Below are 15,210 nucleotides of genomic sequence, written 5' to 3' on the forward strand. Positions count from 1 at the left end.
AGCCACAGCCAGCCGAAGCACCAACTGGCCGACCGACTATTCGACTGACGCAACGACGATTATTTTCGATTCTAATTTTTTTGTTTTTGTACGCTATTGGCAGCGTCTTTTTGCTTGGCCATTCGCTTTTGCTGCTGCTTTCGTGCCATTTTGACGTTTGTGTGCGTGCGTGCGCGTTGTTTTTGTTGTTTTGGTTGGTTTGCTTATGCGCCGACGACGGCTTGGCCAATTGCGCCGGCTGTGGCCAGTTTCATTTGTATTTGGAACGCCGGATCGGAAAGAAGGACTCGCGAGCAGCTTGGCATACGGGCGATCGAGCGAGCTGAGCGCAGTTTTTTAGCTTTTAGCGCCTCTCCTCAGTTTTTTCATTTTTGATTTTCAATTCAATTATAAACCAAAAAATATTTCGGCAAATAAAAAATTTTTTGGCAAACAAAAACAAAAACACAAAAACTTTTCGGCATAAAAGATCTTGAAAAAAATATTGACAAGCAAAAATTTGGCAAAATTTGACAAAAAGACAAGCAAGAAAACAAAATTTTCGGCAAACGTTAAAATTTATGAGTTTATCATTTCAATTAAGTGCAAAAAAAAATTTGAAAATAATTGCAATAAAAAATTTTGAGTTGGATTTTAAGTTTTGCAAGCGAAAAATAACAAAAAAAAAATTACTAAAACGCGACGCGCGCGTAAGAAACTGACGCAGCAAGCTTTCAAGTAAAAGCGTGCGTGTAAAAGTGCTGCGCGCGTTCAACGAGACAAAATTCAAAATTCGAATTTCTGCGACAAGCCAACGGCCGACACAGCGAGCGCGGCGCGGCGCGACACAGCAGTGGCTACCAAAAGCCAATCAGCGCGTCGAAAAACGCTTAGCGCGCTACGAAAAAAGCGCAAAATAAATAAATTTAACAACGCAAAGTTTATTTACGCTTAGCGCGCCTGGCGGGCGGCAGCAGAATTCGCTACACAACAAAATTCGTTAGACACTTTGGTTACGTTTCATTCTACATGGTTGTTTTTGAGTTCAATTGAGTTTAATTAGAAAAGATTTTGAGTTCATAATGAAGTTCACAAAGCAACAAGCAAGTATTACAAATATAAAACAACAACAACAACAAGAAAGAAGCATTACAACGCACAAAACGAAGTTAAATAAATAACGAAAGCGAAAAATCATAAAAAATATAAAACAAAATAAGCAAGTATATTAACAAAAACAACACGACGAGTAACGAATATAACAAATTGGCGAAAAAAATTGCGAACTAATATTTACAAAAATAACAAAAGAAAATATGAACAAATAAGTAACACTCGGTAGTAGCCGGCGAGTGAGGCGATCAAGCCAAGCAATTAAACAGCAAGTGGTTCAAGTGTGTGCGAGCGAGTGATGTGCGCGGAGAGTAGAAACTTTTCTTGTGTAAAAATTTAAAAACAAAAATATCTCAGTGATTTATGCATAAGAACTCGCAAAATTAATTATTTCAACAAAATTGCAAAGAATTAGCAGAAAATTTTGGAAAAGGAGAAAACAGCAGCCAGCAGGATACGCGGCTGCAAGCATTGTCGCCGAGTAGCGCGCATTTGCGAAACAACCGCAATAGCAGCACAGTGTAAGCAAAATTTTTATTTAAATTTTTTTACACAATATGCTTATAAATTTTTTCTTAATTTAGTAGGTATGAAGCAAAAATGTATTTACAATTTATTAATAAAAAAATATAATGGCATGACTAAAAAAACATAAAATTGTAGAAAAAATCGGCAAAGATAAAAATAACTTCGAAAATTTGCAACTATATAACAAAAGTAGTATTTATTATAACATTAGCAGCGCTTAATACAACTTTAGCAGCCAAAAGCCATAAAACTGTTAAGCAACATTGCGTTAAACTGTTAGCAGCAACAGGCACTTTGAGCAAACAGCGTCGGTAGCGCACTTTTGTAGACAGCAGAAATATAGCTTTGAGCCAAGCGTTTTAGCTGGTTTTTGGCAGTTAGTAAGCTAAAGATTCGAAATTTATTTATATTAAATTTCGAGCAAATGGCATTATAATTAATAGCGATTTTGCAGCTTTGAAAATTAGCTACTTTTACATTAAAAGTAAAACTGTTAAAGGATAGTTTACAAGTTGGTTAATCATTTCAGCACAGAATTATAACAAATTTGGAATTTTAAGCATAAAGTTAAGAGCAAAAGGAAATTTATTTGATATTTTTAAGTAGGTGTTCAGGAAATTTTATGCCTTTAGCAACAGTTTAGCGGCATTAAGGAGTGTTTAAAATGTTAACAGTGATTATTTAGAGAACTTTTGTAGCCAGCAGAAATACAGCTTTCAATTAAGTGTTTTAGTTAAATTTTGGCAGTTGGCAAATAAAAATACGGAAATATTTTTATGTTTAATTCTGATGAAATAACATGAATATTAATAGCGATTTTGCAGCTTTGAATATTAGCTACTTTTACATTAAAAGTAAAACTATTAAAGGTTAGTTAACATATAGGATGAATATTTAATTCTAAAGTATAAAATATTTGGGATTTTAAGCTTAAAATAAAAAGCTAAAATAAACATATTACAATTTTTTAAATTTTTCATCAGAATATTATATGCTTTTAGCTGGAATTTAGCGGCATTAAGGAGGGTTTAAAATGTTAACAGTGATTATTTAGAGTACTTTTGTAGGCAGCAGTAATATAACTTCTAACGAAGATTTTTACCTGATTTTTGGCAATTAACAAGCCAAAATATCAAAATTTAGTTATCCGAAATTTAAAGCAGATAACTTAAAAATTACAATCAATTCCGTAGTTTCAAAAAATAGTAACTTTTAATAAGAGAAAATGTTAGTTAGCATATTAGATGAACATTTTATGTCTGTCTAAATTAAAAAAAAAATATTTATACATAACAAATTGGCGGGTTTAAGCATAAAATAATAAGCGAAGATAATGAAATATAATAATTTTAGAAAATTTCCAATGTGTTCTGAGAAATTTGTATGCTTTTAGCTGCTGTTTATCCGGATAATGAGCCTTTAAAGTATTAACAGTGGATAAAACTAGATATTTAGATAGGTTTATGGAAGCAAAGGAGTTGTTATTCTCTTGTCAAAAGTATTGCTGAAGTATTTTGATAATCTAAGAGCACATCAGCAAAAATAACAATACATTTTTAGACAACATTTGAAAGCGAATTGGAAGCATTTAGAAGGTCTCCATATGACCAATGTTTTTGAAAGGCTGTAGAACTTTTTTTCTGCAATGCAGTTGGGAAGAATTTTTGACAATATTACAGCGTGACATAAAAAAGAAATACCGATGAAATAGCATTTAATTCATTGCAGCAAAAAAATAATAATAATAAATAAAAAATTATAATATAAGTTCGAATAATTTGAGGAAATTAGTTCTAGATCAATTAGGTTTTTCAAAAGTTTCAATATATTCTTCAATGAGAGAAGGACGTCAGTTTAATTTTCACTTAATAGATAACCGATAGTTTAACTGATAATAAAACAAGTAACCTGATAGTTTTACCAAATTTCAGCAGCATCACTCAGAAATGTTCAACATATTCCGCGCTTTTAAGTAAAAATTCTATTGAAACATCATTTACAATACAGCAAAAATATATACATACAATTCTCTCAAAAAAATACTATAATTATTAAATAGATATTTTTTATCGTCGCTCAAAATGCAAAACAATAATTTGATTTCGATATCAGATATAACCACTATATAACCAATATATAACCAAAAGTCAAAACTTTGTGATGTTAAGTTTTTCCTGCATTTTAGCTGACTATACTCGTATATAGTCTCAGAGTACTTCAGCAAGTTGACTCAAAAAATTTTAACAGGTTTACTCAAAAACCTCAGTATATTTTTCATCGCAAAATAAAAAGTGATCTGAATATTATTTTCGGCGCCTAAAAAAGAAACCTAAAAAAAAAATGTAAAGTTTGAAAATTTCAGAAAAATTCTTGTCAAAAATAAGCGCCAATATTGTTTGAAAATATATTTCGAAATTACTTCAAGCTTGTGTGAAAAATATGTCAACGTACTACTTTTGCCTAAGTGTACCAAATTTCAGCGCCATAACTCAAAATATTTCATATTTTCTTAATTTTTTAGCGCCCTAACTCAAAATTATGAATATTTTTCGCATTTTTAAGTAGAAAGTTCTTCACTTTGCAAGATATTTCGAGTGTGATAATTTGAAACAAAGTTACTGTACTCAATAAGCCTAAATATAAGATGCAAAATATATGCAAAATTCAATGTCATAACTCAAAATATTCAAAAACAAATTAAAAATTAAAAAAAAAAAATTAAAAAAAAAATTTAAATAAAAAAATTTTCAAAAAAAAAATTTCAAAAAAAATTTTCAAAAAAAAATGTCAGAAAAAAATAAAAACAAAATCTATAAAAAATAAACAAGTTCTTCATATATTATTTTAAATTCAGCAGGAAAAACATTTCAGGTGTTTTGTTATCTCCAAAACTCAATAACCCATAAACTGATACTGAACTGATCTCACACAAGTGTACTAAATTTCAGCACAATAACTCAAAATTTTTAGTAATTTCTTCATTTTCAAGTAAAAAGTTCTTGAAATATTCTTATAAGCTCATTATTTTTTTTCTGAAGAAAAAATATTTCCGATGTGATAATTTCAGCAAAAAATACTCTAAATATAAGACGCAATTTTGGATGAAAAAATTTTGTGAAAAAATGCAAAAATTTTAAAAAGAAATTCTACGCAAAAAAAACTTGAAACATCCCGGTGTTGAACCGACCGGGGTTACCGCTATATCTCTAAATTTGGTATATGTATATCCTTCACAATTAAGCTTAACGTTTCTTGGCACTTTATTTTAAATAAATATTACTTTTTAATAGTTAAAAATAGTATTCAAATCATTAAGGTTTTGGGTATTGAAGGAATTATCTTCAGCGATTAGAGATCGCGAATTTTCATTGCTATAACTCAAAAATTAAAAAAAAAATTTCACTGCATCATTAAAGGATTTTAAGGAAATATTGACTGCAAATACATATAATCACTTACTTTTTCTCACAAAAATTTTAATGAAAACAACTCCATAATAAAAAATTAAAATCAGTTCGAAATCTGCTCAAAGATCTACTGGAGCATATTACAGCTACCAATATCAATAATAACTCTCTACAGCACCCTACTCTACTTACACAGATTAATCTGCCTAATTGCAATGCATCAAGGTTTTTTTGCTTACGAAAAAGAGGGTTGCATAGCCGCTAGCACCGCATTAACAGCCCCCTTGTAGAACACCGCGACAGCATTGCCGCAATCTCAGCAGCTGTAGCTGTTAGTTTTTGCGCGTGCACAAAGGCATGTTTAATTAAAAAACAACAATAACAACAGCCGGCTAAGGGGAGATGTTGCCAGCAGCTGCTAATAGCGACGGCATGCAATGGCATAAATTCCGTTGCGCAAACGACGGCTGTGATTCACGATGTTATGTTTATGTATGGGAATTTGGCGAAAGCGTGAAGAATGGTTGAGATTTTGTATTAAAATTTAGAAAAAAAGGAAAAGAAAAATTTGTATAAACAAAAAAAAAAATATTAAAAGTTTGAGAAAAAATTTCGGAGGAAAATCACTTATAATTTTTTATGAAATTTTGAAAGTTTTTGAGCGGTTTTCTTAAAAATATTTTATGCAAAATTTTCAGAAATATCTATAACGGAAAAAAATTAAAAAAATTAAGAAAATTTTAAAATTTTTGTAACATCACATATTGACGGCCATGGAGAATTAAAGATTAAAAATAAATTAAATAACGTGAAAAGCGCTCTACAGTTCCCGAATAGCATTATAGTGAAATAGAATATTTCTTTAAAATGTTTAATAAAATATTTTCTAAAAATTCAATTCTGGAACTCAAAGCACACTAGTTATTTTATTTGGAAAAATTTTAAAACTTGCTGAAAATTCTCAAATATCACGTTCGTATTCAATAAATTTTTCGAATTAACAAAAAAATTATCAAATTGGATTTTTTTTTAATTTTTATTAAAAATATTTTATTTATAAAAATAGTTTGAAAATCAATGAAAAATTATCAAAACAAAATTAATTTAATTTTTTAAATATTTTATTCAAGAAATTAATTGTTAGGAGTGATTGGAAACAAAAATCCGTAATTTTACAACTTTTCTTAGAATTTTCAAATTATTTGCTGATTTTTAATATTTTTCAAAAATAATTGGTTTTATTTGAATATAAAGTCAATTTATTAGAAATTAATAATTTAAAAAATGTGGTTTGGTTGTAAAAAAACCACAAAGAAAAATATTTCTAGTATGCTTCAAAATATTGGTTAAAATCGAAAAAATATTAATTTTGAAAAATTAAAAAAAAAAAAATAATAAAAAAATATATATTTTGGAAAATTATACAAAAATATAAAAAAATTTTTTGAAAAATTTATAAAAAAAAATAGAAAAATATATATTTTGGAAAATTATACAAAAATATAAAAAAATATTTTTGAAAAATTTATAAAAAAAAAATAATAAAAAAATATATACTTTGGAAAATTTTACAAAAATATAATTTTTTTACAATAATTGAAATAAGTTTTAAAAACACTCACCATTAGTATGTAAAGCTGTGAAGAAAGAAAAATATTTTGTGCATTAATATACTTATTAATTTTTTTTTATAAATTTTGAAATTTTCAAAAAAAATTCTGAAAAAATTGATTTAAAAAAATTTCAAAAAATATTAAATTTAACATTATTAAAAACGAAAAAAATATAAAATAATTGCTTTTCTTAATTATTCATAAAAAATAAAAAAAATATATTTAAAATTTTCAAAAAAATACATTAAAAATATTTAATTCTTAATTATGCATAAAATATAAAACTCTTGATGCAAAGCAAAATCTCCAACATTTTCATAAATAAAAACCAATGCGAATAAAATTTTCGCTTTAATAACTCATGAGCATAAAGCGTTTTTTAACTTCGGAATTTTTTTTAACTTCGGAATTTTTTTTAACTTCGGGATTTTTTCTAACTAAAAAATATAATATTATAAGTTCTCAATATCCCATCTCCTTTAGTTGAGATTAGCTCAATCTGACTATTTTTCTGTACCATTGAGACTAAATTTTTACTATTTCCCGTTACCTCTCTGTAACTCTCTAAATTTTTTAGGTTAGGTTTAAAGAAAGCAACCTTCTCTATTTCTCGTCTTGCTAGGTTAGATTTCGTAGCTGGAAGCCTTACAAATATGTCCAATAGAATTTGAAAATGATTTATATTGATCTATGCCAATGTCAGAACTTGTGTCGCTGTGAGTTGCTTCTGACTCAAAGTGAACAGTAAGAGCTTTGCCGAACTACTTGCACTTAACAAATTCAAGCTGATCCAATTGTAGGCGCTCTGACTTAATGTTGTCCAAAGGTCATACACATGACGAGACTAAGTATTTTGTCGCACGTTCTTTGCCAAAATTGCATGGAGAAAGACGAGTTGGAATCACAGTCACTTTCTCCTCTACTGCCAGGCTGATAATGAAATATCTCGGTAGACACACCTTTGGAGAACCTAGCAAAGTGGGTGTAGTTGATATTATATGCCTTAATAAATTAGTGATGAGCTCAAAACGCTTTGCCCATCTATGTGTTGATGCTTTTTAAGGAGTTCTTGGTTGACACAAAGTACGAATATCTTCAAGTTTAAGTGAGATCCAGCGACTTTTAATCAACACTGCGACCTAACTTCACCTAACCTAATTTACATAGCCCAGTCAGTATAGTAAGTTCACCACGGAATTTGAGATACACAGCTGTAGGTATACTCTACCATATGTAGGTTTTGAGACAACTTTAGGGGGTCAATATACAAGTATTTACAGACTTACAGCTGTGTATCTCGAATTCCGAGATTCTTGCCTAATTTAAGCTTAAATGACTGGACTAATGAATTTACTTGAAAAGTAGACAATGTCTGGATATATAATTTTGTTTGCTAGATGACAAGTATGTATACATTTAACTTCTGAAAAATCATACAAAAGTCGGGAATACTTCAATTCACTGGCTTCGTCTGAATTTTGCATAAATTTTCATTGAAATATGCTCGAACTCGCTCAAAAATGCAGTTTCAAATTGAGGTTAAGTACGATTTGTTAAGGAAATAAGTTTGTAACAACGTTCTTCTTCTGGAGTTATGTGTAGAAGTTCGCGCAAGTTAGGAAAGTTCTCTGATCGCCATTCACTTGGGAGTGGCCAGAAACGATTCTTTTTCATATGACTCAAGCAGCTCACGGCTTCCGGTCTTCGACCAAGTATCTTCTGGGTAGCTTAAGAACATCCGTTTGAAGGCGAGCTAAAGTGAGAAGGCGAAATATCACCTATTCAGGGTTTGGGACCCGCCACGTAAAAAAACCTCAATGAAAATTAACAACCAGCCTCGGATGAGAGACCCCCCTTTTGTAACAACGTTAGCTAACGAAATTAATTGATTCATAGAATCCATAGTATTAAATAATTGAAGCAAAACAAAATCGAAGAACTGGAAAAGTAGTTTGAGACATATTAATCATATTTGAAGCGATAAAAATTGTGTAAAAGTAGCACTCGGGAGTAAATGTTAAACTAGAGAAGCCAAGTAGAGTCTGTAAAAGCCTTTAGAGGTGATTGTTGTTAGTTGAAAGGGCAGATTGAAGCTCTCTAATTTGATTAACAAAAAAATAATCTAGTATGGTTTTCAGCTGGCTATCAAATAATCAACCTAAGGCTATTAAAATGGCGTCCTAGTTATGGTATCAGCCGTTCCCTCAAGAGCTCTTGTAATAAAGTGTTTCTTTTCTACTGTTTGTGTGATATTCCTATATTTTTTATGAATCATGACGTGAGAGGAGTTACAAAATTTTAAAATATTTTTGGAAGAATCGAGAAGATTTTCTTTTTTTTGCGATTTTACCAACCTTTATCGCTCATTTCAAGTCATAAGTACTTAAAGTCCATAATAATTAGCCTCACACTAACACAAATCGATTCAAAACCTTACATTACAAAAACGTTAATGTGAAATATTAAAAATGCCTTAAAATTGTTGTTGCTTTTTGACTTAAGCATAATTTATGCGCGTACTTAAGCGTGTATTTCATTTAAGCTGCGAAAAAAAATCGAGGATCGTGTTTGCAAAGATCAGCTACTAATTACAGCTGTAAATGCAAATATATACATGTGTATGTGTACGTGTGTGTGCATCTGATTATTTGCAACAAATCAATTGCAATTAAGCCCAGCACATGCAAGATGCGCATTAAAAACGGCGCTTTATGATACAAAAGTGGCGGCATAAAAGCATGTAAATGTGTGTGTATTTGCATATATTTTTATGTATGTATGTGTACATGCAAGTGTGGGAAGCTCATTTTGCCGAAAAAACGCATTAAGCGCTTAAGTGTGTTTTCGAATATATTTTCGAGCATATCTTATGCATTTACATACACACATATATATATGTATGTATGTGCGGTATGTGCATATTTTTCGCGAGAAGTCGAAATGTTTAATGGGTACGTGCCACAAAAGGTAATTAATGGAACAGGCAAACGTAAAAAATGGCATAAATAAAAAATTATAACAACAATAACAACCATGTTGGCAACATTTATGCAGAGATTTTACGAGCTAAGCGCACAGCATACATACTACATATGTATGTATGTGTATGTACATATGTATGTATGTACGTTGAAGCTTAAGTACATAAATAAGTAAATGAGATGCTTGAAGCAAAGTTGGAATACAAAAACAATATGAAATAAAAAATTCAAATTTCGGAATTAATTAAAATAATTTGAAAAATTAGAAATTTAAATTTCAAAAATTAAAAAATTTCGAATAAATAAATTTAAAAATTTACAAACTTTTTTTTAAATAAAGCATAGAAAATTAAAAAAAAAAATCGAATTTTTAAGAATTAAGGGAATAAATTTTTAATAAAAAAATTCTGTAAACAAAATTAAGTATGAAAAAAAATTTTAACCTTTTTCTTTAATTAAGGATTTAATTAAATTAATTCAAATTAAATTAATTTAAAAAATTAAAAAAAAAAATAACTTACTTTCTTTAATTAAAAGTTAATAAAAATAGCAAACAAACAAATTAAATTTTTTATGAATTAATTTAATTAAATTTTTAATTAAAGAAAAAGGCAAAAAAATAAATTAAAATATTTTAAATTAATTTAATTAAAATTTTTAATTATAATTTATTTTCATAAATTTTTAATTATAATTTATTTTCATATTTTTTAAATTCCACAATTTTAATTAAAGAAAAGGGCAAAAAAATAAATTAAAATATTTTTAATTAATTTAATTAAAATTTTTAATTATAATTAATTTCCATATTTTTGAAAAAAAAAAATTAAAATATTTTTAATTAATTTAATTAAAATTTTTAATTATAATTTAAATTCATTATTTTGAAATTCCAATGTTTTTCTTTTCTAACAAATTTTTTAAATTAAATTGTTTAATTTCAAATTGGAATAATAAAAAAAAAATTGAAAATTGAAATTTAATAAAACATAAAAAATACAAAATTTAAGAATAAAGAAGCAATTAAATAAAGTTTCCTACAATCAAAAAATAATTTCTTTATTTTTTTAATGAAAAATTAATTTAATTTAAAAAATTAAAGGTTTTATATTATTTATTTTCTATTCCAGAATATATTTAATCTAATTACAAATACACACATAAAATAAAAAAATAACAATAAAAATTAAAATTTTGTACTTGAAAATTATTTAATTAAAAAAAATAAAAAAATTGAAATTTAAAAATTTTAAATGATTTTTTTTTTTCAAATTTCAAAACATGTAAAATTTTATTTCATTTAATTTTTTTTTTCAAAATTATGTAAAAAATTAATTAAAATACGAACATAAAAAATTAAAAACTTAAATTAATTTTTTTTTTCAAATTTCAAAATATGTTTTTTAAAAACTTAAATTAATTTTTTTTTTAATTTTTTAATAATAATTAAAATATAAATTCCGTAAAAAAATTAAGTAAAAGTAAAAATTATTTAAATTTAATAAATTTTTTTTTTTAATTTTTCAAATATGTACAAAAATAATTATAAAAATAAAATCAAGCAAGATTAAAAATTATAACTTAATTAAATTAAACAATCAATAAAAAATAGCAAATTAACGATGAACTTTTGTCAGCAAGTTTCAAGTGTTTTTTAACATTTATACGAACAAAGAAATGTATATTCAAACAATACGAGCACTTTCATAATAATTTCGCTCAAAATAACAAAATTGTTTTGTAGGCGGCAAGGCAAAACTGTAATTTTTCAAAAACTCTGGCATTATTATTATTAAACTCTAAGCGCAATGCATTTTTAGAACCTACCCTGTTTGTGTTTCTGTATTAAAATTTCGCTAGCGCTCACCTTTACAAAAAGAAAAAATTGAAAAGAATAAACTCACAAACACAATGACCTAGAAATAGCAATCCAAGTACGCGAGATAACTGTAAATTATTGTATTATAGTATTGATGGTTGCAACTAGTAGGCGTTGCAAGGCTCAAGGATAGCACGGCTCTTCCGTTTTTGTGCGCGATCGCGGCTATTGTTAAGGCCCTTGTATGTGTCGCAGCATACCTGCGCGCCGTGCTAAAGATTCGCCAAAGCGTTGGTCAACTTCCGCAAGTGATTACAATTTTTCGCAATTAGTGGCGATGCCACTTCATTGTAATATACATACATAATTAATAGCGCAGTTCCAGGTAAAAAGTAATTAAGGATGCGCGGCGCAGAGAGTATGTGTGTATCTGCCGCGCAGCGCTACTTGCTGGAAGAGCAAGATTATATGTTTGTGTGTATGTATGCATGAGCGCTGAGTGTCGCGCAAGTAGATAGATAGTGAGTACAAACTATATATATATGTATATATATATATATACATAGATATGTATGTATGAAAAATGTGTATATGAGTGAGTATATGCGCAAGCGCTCATATTACTTGAACTGCAAGTGTGATTTTAAGTTCTTGGCTTTGCATTTTGTAAGCACTTAAACAAAGTAATAGCTATGTAGAACATTTTTGCTACTTTCGATAGTTAGTTTGCAACAAGGCGCGCGGCTTAGCATACATTCGTTAGATATATGTATGTATGTATATCCACAAAAACGCTCAGCGCGCTGCAAGTAGCGCAAGGAAGCGCACTACAAATATACATAAACATACTTGCGCGCTACATATACATATATATGTATGCAGCCATTTTGCTAAAGGTGTGCAGCGCGCTGCCACAATAGACGCCGGCACTGTCAGCGCTGCTGTAGCTGCTGCTCGTTGTTGTTATTTTTGTATGCCTTGCGCGCACGCGCAACATAACTATACGCAGCGACGAGTAGTTACTTGCGCACTGCCTTCGCTACGAAGGATGATCGGCGCACACGAACACACAAGCATATATGTATGTATAAATACAAATACATACTCAGCGCGCCGCACACACGTGCGCGCATAAGCAGGACAACGACTGCCAAAACGAGACAAACACATACAAATCTACATGAGCTACAGCTGTAGAATATGCTGTAGCGCGCTCTGTAGTTGCGCCGCTGTTGCACTCATATGTTGTGTTTGTTGTAGGAGCACTACAACAGAGGTAATGTCATAGCCGAAATTTCGGCATACCACCGCAGAACGACAGTAACGATCGTGCCGTGTAGTTAACTACCTAAGCATCTCACAAACGTAGATAGTTTTTGTAGCGACAAAAAAATTCATTCGAAATTATCAGCTGATAACAGCAAGCGACAAATATTTCATTAAAGGTGCGCAAATCACAGTGTGTTTGAAACAGTTTATGTTAAGTGCTTGAAGTTGCAGAGACAACAGGTGAGCAACGCCGTTATCCAGTGTTAGCAAAAAAGTTGCATAAAAGCTCAAAAGCTTGAAAATAAAAGCTCAGTCTTGTACGAAAGTGCTAAGTGAAAGGAACACGTGATTTGTGATTATTTTAAATAATAAAAAAACTAATATATACCAGCAAAAAATCAAAATTCAAAAATATTAAATTTAATATATTGAAATTAAGTGTTAGTGTTTTAAAAAACGTGTGAAAAAGTTAAAACATTTCAGTAGCACTCGAAAAAAGTTGTGATAAAATCGAACTTCTGAAACGGTGATAATAAAAAAAATATACTTAGCGATATTAAAAGTGTCTCAGGAGCTTAAATTGGCAGTATCAGGTGTTAGTTCAAAAAAATGTAAGTTTTATATCTAAAAACGTTCGAATTCTCGAAAAATCATAATTTTTTACTCAAAGAATTCCCCAATCGTCATTAGATAACCTCTCGAAAGCTCAAAAAATATATGTTTTATTTCTAAAAACGTTCGAATTCTCGAAAAATCATAATTTTTTACTCAAAGAATTCCCTAATCGTCATTAAGAAGGCGCAAAAATGGTTCAAAACTTCGCAAAACTAAAAAGCTTACAAAAAGCTCTTTGAGAGTTGCAAAACTTTTCTGTGTAGAAAAGCAATAATATAATATTTATTGGAGCTTGAATTAATTATTATTGAAGATTGAATATAATTGAATTTTGAAGAAGGAGAAGAAAAAATACTAGAAACTGTGTAGAAAGCGCTAGAAAATTAGGAGGGAAGCTGAAATGGGTTGAGGTGGGCTTGTGGCAGTTTGCAAATATATTTTTGGTAACATAATGATGGTAAAAAAGACATATACGATATTTTGAGGTTAGATTGGCTCTAAATTACGGCTCAAAGAACAAGAAAGTAGAGATAATATAAAATATAATAAAGTATATAATCTATAGAGAGTAGAGGGAGTTTAGAATATGTTAGGAAATAATATTTTGAAACTTGGAAAAAGCAAAAATTTTTAACAAAAGAGGTTCATCACGATATTTTGAGGTTATCTTAACTTAAATATGCTACTTGACTAAAGAAAATCGAAAAATAAAATTACTAAATCTGTTAAGAGTAGAAACAACTACAATTCAGAATATTGACTTAGAAGAAATATTAATCAAAGAAGGTCTTCACGATATTTTGGGCTTGTTTTAATTCAAAAGTATAACTAGAAGAACCAAAATAGAGAGAGAGAGAGAGCAGAGAAAAAATCTGTTGAAAGTAGCGGGAACTCAGAATATTTTAGAAAACAAATTTTTATTTATTTTTTACTTATTTTAAGGTTAGAGTAGTTCAAGTAAACGATTCAAATAACGAAAATTCAAATCAAAACACATAAAGCATAAAAATCAGTTGAGCGTAGAGTAGAGTAGAGATAGAACAAGTGCATTCTAAAGCGCTCAAAAATTCAAGAAAAATTACTTAATTTCGAGGTTAGTTTAGCACATACAAAAGTACTGCTCAATGAAGTAATTCAAGGTGAGCGAAAGAGAGAGAAAATATATTATGAGTGTTGAGAGAGAGCAAACAAGTGCGCTCAAACTATTGTACCACACAAGCAAGAGCGCCAAAGCGGAGAGTATGAGGCGAGCGTAGGTTACTAGCAGCTTTAGTGCAAGCATTTAAAACAGTTAGCTACAAAGTCAGAGCAGTAACGGTACATGTTGCGCAAGGATATTTTTTAATATATTTAAATATTTTTTGAGGTCAAGGTGAGATTTTGACGAAAATTTCTTTAAATGCAGTAAATATAGGCATAACTATATTAAAGGAGGGTTTAAGTCGTGAAGTGGCACGGAATTTGTAGAAATTAAACGGATAAAGTCTCATTAAAATAAGGAATATGCTGTCAGATTTACTTAGAAGTTGAAATTTTAATATTTTTGAAGCGTAAAGTTCTCACAAGTTAAGGAAACTTTAAGGAGGAGGACTCTGGCAAGCAAAAAGTTAGTAGGAAAGGAAAGAAGAGTAAATAAGGGGGGTATGAAAAGCTTAGAAAGCACTTTTAGGGTTTGGATTGTGAGAAGGTTAAAGAAATTTGTTGTAAAAGTAGAGAAAACTATCGAAATGTAATTGTTAGAGGGTTACTTGTAGAGCAGGGCTTTGAAAAGTTGGAGTTTGGGGCGAAAGAAGGGTTAGTTAAGGAGTAAATACTGGTTATAATAGCTAAAGCTGCTTTTTGGTGATGTTTTGGAATTTGGTAACATTTTGCAAAGTCACAAAATC

At 29.3% G+C, this 15,210-nt stretch overlaps 1 protein-coding gene across 4 annotated transcripts in view; it reads left to right on the top strand.

Moving 5' to 3' along the window:
* Positions 1–239: 239 nt before the first annotated feature.
* Positions 240–15,210, top strand: part of LOC105232172 (signal element on autosome protein 2) — a 55,064-nt gene continuing 40,093 nt past the window's right edge. The window contains exon 1 of one of the 4 annotated variants that reach the window (XM_049456654.1): positions 240–1,613. The gene's annotated coding sequence lies outside the window, so the exon portion shown is untranslated. Of the gene's footprint in view, positions 1,614–12,746; positions 13,321–14,677; positions 14,697–15,210 lie in introns of those variants that run through there. The other 3 variants (XM_011213796.4, XM_049456653.1, XM_029552755.2) reach the window with 3 other exon arrangements.

This window comes from Bactrocera dorsalis, chromosome 4 (genome assembly GCF_023373825.1).
Source record: "Bactrocera dorsalis isolate Fly_Bdor chromosome 4, ASM2337382v1, whole genome shotgun sequence".
In the NCBI taxonomy this organism is placed as follows: Eukaryota; Metazoa; Arthropoda; class Insecta; order Diptera; family Tephritidae; genus Bactrocera; species Bactrocera dorsalis.